The sequence below is a fragment of the Rhodnius prolixus genome, unplaced genomic scaffold (assembly GCF_049639745.1).
Source record: "Rhodnius prolixus isolate KJV_2025 unplaced genomic scaffold, Rpr scaffold_2, whole genome shotgun sequence".
Classification (NCBI taxonomy): domain Eukaryota; kingdom Metazoa; phylum Arthropoda; class Insecta; order Hemiptera; family Reduviidae; genus Rhodnius; species Rhodnius prolixus.
In genome coordinates, this window is record NW_027411592.1 from 5,819,460 (window position 1) to 5,827,514 (window position 8,055).

The window sequence follows — 8,055 nt, forward strand, 5'->3', positions numbered from 1 at the left end:
AGAAGTAAACAACAACAAAAATGAAAGATTACGATAGATACAAATTAAGCATTTTTCCTCTATAAAAGATTTTAAAAAAAATATGTTTTAGAAGTTTTGATTAAAAATATATAATTAAAAAGAAATTAACTACTCTTTCTCAATAAATAAGTTGAAACTTTCCAGAATGAAGTAAGAATTGGACGTGGAAAGTAAAGATCAGACCGACACATGAAGGGGCTAACTCTTTTGTGGATCGCCGTTCTAAGGGAAGTTGAAAAGACTGATGACTGACCGCGGTTCTAAGGGAAGTTGAAAAGACTGACGACTGACCGCGGTGGACCTCATCATTTAGGAAAGATTAGTGGCAGACATTTACCTGGCTTTAAGGAGAGACACCTTCGCTAGAATCTTGCCAGAATGCTCTAAGAAATTGCGGTCTAGATCTGCCCGTTCGTAAAGCATCCGAATTGCAGTCGCATTTATAATTGTACAGATCATATAATGATTGTACGTTATATGGTTTAAATTTTTTTTGAAAGGTTCCGACGCCATTCAGATCAAATGTCCGAGCAATAACGGCAAATCATCTTGTAGTTTAGCGGAAAGATAAATGTTGCAGAACCTCTCTAAATTCAATAAAAATTTATAATTATTTTCCAAGAATAATAATAGTATAAGACAAATAGTTCCGATGCGAAATTTTTTAAGATGTGTTCAATTTTGGAGGTATTTGCGACAAAGAAAAACTTTAGAATTGTTACACACTTCCGGTCATAAGAAGACCTTGCAAGTTAGCTTTTTTTGGATGTTTTTTTCATTAATGCATTAATTAAAAGATCATTTGTTAAACTTTTTTTTTTTCATATTCAAGAGACCTGAAAATATAAAACTTGATTGCTTAAATTGAATTAATGAGAAAATTATAAAGAAATGTACCCAATTTCGAGAACCTTGCGGAAGAAGTTAAGAGTACCCATTTAGAAATATCTTTTACCGTTTCCGAATTTTCACAAAAACTTTTGTGCGCAGAGCGTCCTCCATTTCATACTAACATTATTTTCCGTACACTGCTGAAAATAAAATTGAAAGTGCGATATTAACTATCCGTTGTTATTAGAAAAGATATCATCGAACATAAAACGAAAACCTCCTCATGTTACACATTTCCGGTTTACGAAATTCAACAGAAACCTTTCCGAATAACTATAGTTCAGTATGAAAGAAATGTCAAAGATGGGCTTTCGGCGCTTTTTTTGACAAAGTAATATTTTCAAAAATCACAGAGAAAAACCATTCCTTAAATGAATGATTTTTAGTACAGCTCTAACATGAATGTCATTCTAATTAATTAAATTCAAATTAATTTATGTACGCTACTGCTGCGCAAAATTTAACGAAAATCTTTGGATTTTCGAGAAACTTGCAAGAGTTTCGTGTTTTTCATGTAACCAATTCTCTGTTTCGGTGGGAAATAAATCTTTAAATTTTAATAGACAATTTTGGAGAAATAATACGACAAAAATTCAGATTTAATACTGCTGAAACTAATGAATTATTGCTGGCACTGCACTCAAAAATTGGTGTAAACTTCGAAACATGGCATTGGAGAATATTAAATATTTTAAAATATCACAAATTTAAATAATAATAAACATGAATTAAAAAATTGACAATTTTCAAAAAAGAAGTTCGCAAAAGACAAAAGTTAAAAAAAAAAATGACAGCTTACAATTTTAACTAGAGTTCATCCAGAAATTTTCATAACAAATCAGCAATAACTTCATAATAAAGCAAAAAAGAATGAAAAGTAAAAAATTATTTTAGAAAAACCGCAAGTCCCAAAATAGAGCTTAAAATGTACAAAATTCAAGAAAAATTTGCTTACAAATTTTATATTAAACTAAATATTATTTGGCAATGCAGAAAAGCAAAACAAAGAAAATAATACGAAAAAAGATCTTTTTTCGAAATCTTCAAAAAAAATTTATGAACACGTAAATTTTACTAAATTAACTAACTAAAAAAAAAAATTCAAAAATTTACTAAATTAGAAAATTTCTATTTATAAAAAAAAAAAGGAAAAAAAAGCTTTCGTAAGTTACATAGGTGTGTGAGTCACTCGTACCTGGACGGGCGACGACGCGGTGTAGTCTGTTCGGGGTCTGGAGTACGACTGGTGTGAGATCAGTCTGCGAGGAAGGGGGACAGCGGTAGGCAGCACTAGACGCGTGCCGGTCAGGGGGGGATATACTCTCTCTGAGAGGCGGCCTGCATAAAGTACGTCCATAGTACCAAACTACCATCCTAATAACTTGTAAACTCTTTTACTCATTAGGGATGCAAAACTTATCGGAAATTTTTAAACAATATTCGTTGTAATAGTGTTCCACGCAAGTTTGTAATAATAAAGATTGGAATGAACATGCTTTACCAAAAAAATTGTGTCTTGTGGTCCAGAACGCTTGTGTCCAGAGATTTTATTTTCATAAACAGTTCAACAAGCTTTAGTTTCTACTAAAAGCTAAATATTCGTGATTAAGAGGCTGTAGCCGGCCGGCCTACAGTTATAACAAGAAAAGAAACGATATCCAAGGTGCTGGACGATGTTCTTTTGTGAAATCTCTTGCTCTCCTCATGTCTTAAGAAATCTGGATCAAAACATGTACTAAGACATTGATGTTTAGTTTGGGTTGGCCTAGTTGCAGAGAGCTACAGAATATAAATTCTTTTCTATTCTTCATTACCTGATCGAATCGACGCTACTATTCCCATTATTCGAACATTTATAAATCAATAGATGGATGTGTTACGTGAATATAATTTTAATACGAACAAGAAACTATAAATACAAATCTATCCTATCTTCTTAACAAAACTTTCAGTTTAAAAAGTTCAACATAAAAGGTATAAAATTTATCTCACAAAGGCAGTAAAACGAACTAAAAAATATTGAAAAAAGTGCTCCATTTTGTATGTTGTCCAGTGAAGATTTCATTGGTAAAGGCGTGAACTGTCTGATGGGGGCGTGGCAATCTATTATAAGCTGGCGTTTCTATTGGCTATTCAAATCGATTATATTTCACATATTCAATTCTTAATTTTAGTTTGTCAATTTTTAATTGCTAATTATTTACTAATTAATGCATTCTAAAATTTATTAAACAATTTTTCTCTCATAGGTGTTTGATGAATTAACGGAATAAGCAATTTAAAAAAACCTCATCAAAAAAACACCAAAAACTGAATTTTTTTAAACTTAATATTTTCTTGTTAGGTCATTAACTCAAGCTGAAATTTAAAAGTTTCGAGATATAATTGATTTTCTGAAAATAAAAACGCATATTGTTCATTTATATAAATTCATGCATAGTCTAAGATAAATTGGTTATGACTGTCATTTATAAAACTATGCAGGCTTTGTGACATTAAAATTTTTGTCCAACTACAATTCCGTTCTTGACGGACACGTTTAAAAAAGTTAAACAAAAACTTAAAAAGAATGAGGAGTGCATACTCACAATAGATCCATTTTCAAGGTGCTACTAATACACATGTTTTTGCACACATTTTCCAATAATTTAGTCATATTTAATCTTAGGATGAAAGATTTGCGAGGAATCGGTCAAATAAAACAACTCATCTTTTGCCAAAGTTTCGACAAATATATTGTCCTCTCCAGGGCGTGGCTATGCGGGTTGGTTGAGTTACAAAAAACTGTTGAGTTACAAAACGTTGGCAAAGAGATGAGTTGTTTTATTTGACCGATTCCTCGCAAATCTTCCATCCTAAGTTTAACAATTTATGGTCACGAAACCAATATATTCACAGTCATATTTAATGCTTACTGACAGTATATACAGTTTGTAAAAACCAAACATTTCACTGAAATCTAACCTTAAAACGACCAACTGTCCACTTCCAATCAACTTAAACACTGTAATGAATTACCCAAACATTTACCCAGACTTGTATAACTACTTAAGGAGTAATGAAAACAAAATATAATCAACTTTCACGCATCCATACTGACAATAATTTAAAATTACACATTACAGACAAACCAGCACAGATTTAAACAGACCCACTATTTAAAAACATACAGACCATCCTGTTAAAAACAAGTCCGAACCATTTCCTTAGTCTTTAACAGACAGGTACTTTCTTGCGGGGTATTTAATTGAGGCTTCCTCCGCATGCTGTCGTCCTGGAGAAAAATGTATTTATGCACCACTAGTTCACGCATACAATCATTTTTCGATTGTTATCCTGCTCAGAAAGCCTATCCAACCTAATACAACTTTCATCCCTCATAATCGGGAGGAAAGGAATACTTATAAGGTATGCATCATAGGGATTGCAGGTCTGGTATTTATTATTCGCTTTTATACAATTATACGATTCCTTAATTTCAGTTTTCTGATAGATATAACTTTTTTCCCCCTGTTTTTCGATTCTGATTTTACGTATTAGTATGCCAACTTACTTTCTCTTACCTTTCCTTAATTTCCACATGTGAGTTAGCAAAGTATTCCGATCCAAGTTTTTCCGATTTTGGATATAAAATCCATCGAAAATATCTGTTTTGAGGCCCATTGATTCCAAAAAGTATTTCAGCGATTGGTTTTAAGTGTGTTAGTGGTTATCAATCTGAGAAGTGTGTTAGCAGCAAAACCCAAAGAGCAAAATTCAAATGTTTTATCTGGTTTAGGTACCCTATAATAAGTTTTTGGATAAAGTTAGGCTTTTGGAATTGAATCGATTCACACGAGAGTGAAGAGAAGTAAAGCTGGAGTCGTAATTCCGGAACTCATCTTGGCCAGTACTTGGTAGTGAGCAAATTGCTGTTTGTATAGGTTCAGAGGAAGTTAGCTCAAAGGGACAAAACTAAGTCGCGATTAATGACGGCTAGGTCTACGTTTACGTGATTTGTTTTAATTTTCTATTTGTGCAGTATTTTTTTGTTTAATTTTCTATTTCATGTGATAGGTGCAACGTTGCATTTTGTAAGGTTAATTTTGTGAAAGTAAACAAGCGTACTCGAGAGTTTAGTTAATTTAAGTCGCTACTTTTCAAGATATAGGGTCTACAAATTTAAATTTAAGTAATAATTATGTAATGACTTAATATGCAGAGGCTGTGATGTGAAAAATCTCATGATTGAGGCTAAATTACGAAAAAAAAATTAAAAATTGAGTAAAAATGGAAAACAAAGTGAAATTATCTTTGTTGATCAGTATGTTGGGGTAAAGGATTTTGTGGAGGTAGTTTAGATGGGTTTGTTGGTTGGCTGGCGTAGAGAGGGCCGTGGGTGACCTCCCCACCTCACTCTCCAGTCTTGCACAGGCCGTGTCGGAGTCTCTGTGGCACTCTGTGTGAGTGCGCCAGCCGCCCCCAGTACACCGTACTCTGCAGCCTCACACTCCCGTCATTAGTGAAGCTCTACCCAACGCTCTTCTACAGTGTACTACACCAGGACGCCCTTCCTCCGCTCCGTGGTAGGGCTTGAGTACAACGCGTATTACTCACACACAGACAGGCAACGACCGCCACAGCCCGATGGTTGGTACTAGTGGCAGCTACACACCATGAGCATGATGAAGAAGTGAAGAGGAGGTATATAGTAGGGAGTTATACGCCAGGCGCCTCGGCTTTTTTGCCGCCCCTCACACCCTTTCGCAGCCAACTCAACTGTCTTTGTGTATATATATATATATATATATATATATATATATAATGTCGGACCTCTGCCGGCAACACGGACCCACTGAGTGTGCTTGCTACTCGCCAACCAACCAACCTAAAACCCACCCTCGGAATTTCGATCTCTGCCACCCACACGTCCGATAGACCCCCACACCCCTGTGTAGAACTCCTTTCTTCTACACACACAAACACATACTCCTACCTCATCCTCCTTCCCTCACACAACGGTAAACAATAACTTTCCCGCCAAACCTACCTTCTCTCTAGGCCCAACTGCCGACACGCGGTACTACTTTGCCTGCTGTCTTCCGTTTGCGCCACCAATTTCCAAGAAAAAAGGTCCAAAAAAACTGAAAAAAAAAAACAAGAGAGATAGAAAAAGTCGCAGGTAAAAGTGAATGACTACGTGAATCCACAGACAAACTTCTGGTTCCGACTTAAAATGAGAATCGGACACCAAAGACAAAAGCCTCATATAGTCATCAGTAAGCAAAGTAAACAAAAAAATAAATTCAATTTCAAAAATTTTTTCCCTAACTTACCTACTACAGCTACAAATAAAATTTCCATCTTTTCTAAAATTAAATAACTCAAATTCAAGAAATGTCAATCTCACAGTTGCAACCTAAATGTTAGTGAAACACCAGGAAAAGTTTTGGAGAAAAAACTTCACACACTTGGAATATATTTATTAAAAAATATCTTTAAAACAATAATCATTGTTTCAATTAACTAAAAACCAAAAATATGGTGTGAACGCTAACAATATTCTTATGACAGTTCCTAGTGGATACCAATTTGTTACTCAATTTAATTTGGCACCACTCTGCTAAGGATTTTTAAAGGAAGAATCACTTTCCAGAACCACTTCTTAAACCAAAATAAAACTCGTTCCCCTCTAGTAATAAGTCTCTTCATTGCCCTGGGATGGCTCTACAAAAGGAAGCACAGCCAAAAAACCCTCCTACAGAATTTTTTTGAGGAGAGAAAGAAAGGAAATTATACATCAACATGTAACTACTAATAGTGTAGAAATTAGTTTAAGAAAACTGTACAAGCAATTTTGAGACAATTTCCAAAACTGTAAAACTATATTTTTACCTTCGGCTATGAGGTGAGATCATTTGATCGCTAAATCACAGACAGATTCCGGGGTAGAACTAACATAATGTAAAGATTAAAGTTCATTAGATTGTACTTCCTTCTTGAAATATATTCTCACATACAAGCACATACACATTAACAGCATTTTCTAAAAACTACATTTTTCGATTAGAAACCTCCAATTGATTATTACCTGTGGAAGGAAACTCGTACAAATCAAGACGATCGCAATAATTCCTCTTACCAGTAGAAAAACAAAACATAAATAATTCCATGAAGCCTTCCTCTTTATCCTAACCTTCATCATTCCAGATACCTTGCGTTAACCTTGTGGCTGATGCACTTGTGGCCGCGGGACTTATTGTAATTTATTGAATACAGTTCGTTTTACCATTCTTTAGCAACTTGCCAAAAATTTTGAATATTGAACTTATTGTAGTATCAAATTAATTAATTAATCCTTTTTTGTAGCCAAGTAGTGGGGATTAAAACATTCTTTAAAGGAAAACCTAAGAATAAACCTTAGAAAAGTTCCATTGTCACCTGATCGAAAACTTAAATCAAATATTCAACGAATTCCCATAAAGGGTAGAAGTAGCCACTTCTTCAGGGATCTTGGCGCCCTTAAGTGAAGCAGCAAAAACTAACTACACAACAAGTCGCAATATTAAAGTACCTATAGAAACTCTACCTCATTCGCATTAACGCCTTATATGTTACACTTTGTAAAACGATACTGACACTTCAGAGACGTTATAGATTTTTTATTACACTATCACTCCCTAATCAACAAAATCAAAATTATTATTTTGGAATACCAATGTTGTTCATAAATAGACCAAACATTAGCTAAAATATTTTTTTGTAGGGATCCTCAAAGCTCAATTCCAACCAAAATGAACCAAGGATTAAAATGTAAAAATTATACTACTAATGCAGTCGAAGGAGGAAAACACATCAGCGCCCAAAATCCTCAGGTGACCATTGACGTCACCTTCAGAATGAGATTCGTCGGATATCTGGAAATGTGATAATTCTACCAGCAACAATGGAACACCTTCTTTCGCGGACCACTGATACAGTTATTTTTTATTTATTATTTTAATCACATTTGCAGAAGCCTATAAACAAATAGCATTAAATTTCTACTTATTTATTACTCAAGACTTAACTGAATCAAAAAATAAAAATTAATAAAACTCAACAATTTTTTAATTCAGAAACCAAATAGAAAATACATTCACAAAATTTAACTCTTTTTATATT

General features: G+C 34.0%; 1 protein-coding gene across 7 annotated transcripts in view; it reads right to left on the bottom strand.

Moving 5' to 3' along the window:
• Nucleotides 1-7,960, bottom strand: part of LOC141448782 (uncharacterized) — a 35,312-nt gene extending 27,352 nt beyond the window's left edge. Inside the window, exons 1-2 of one of the 7 annotated variants that reach the window (XM_074117406.1) lie at nucleotides 6,983-7,960; nucleotides 5,938-6,035 (exon numbers count right to left, since the gene is read on the bottom strand). The gene's annotated coding sequence lies outside the window, so the exon portion shown is untranslated. Of the gene's footprint in view, nucleotides 1-2,107; nucleotides 2,520-5,937; nucleotides 6,036-6,786; nucleotides 6,961-6,982 lie in introns of those variants that run through there. The other 6 variants (XM_074117407.1, XM_074117409.1, XM_074117412.1 and 3 more) reach the window with 6 other exon arrangements.
• Nucleotides 7,961-8,055: the final 95 nt, after the last annotated feature.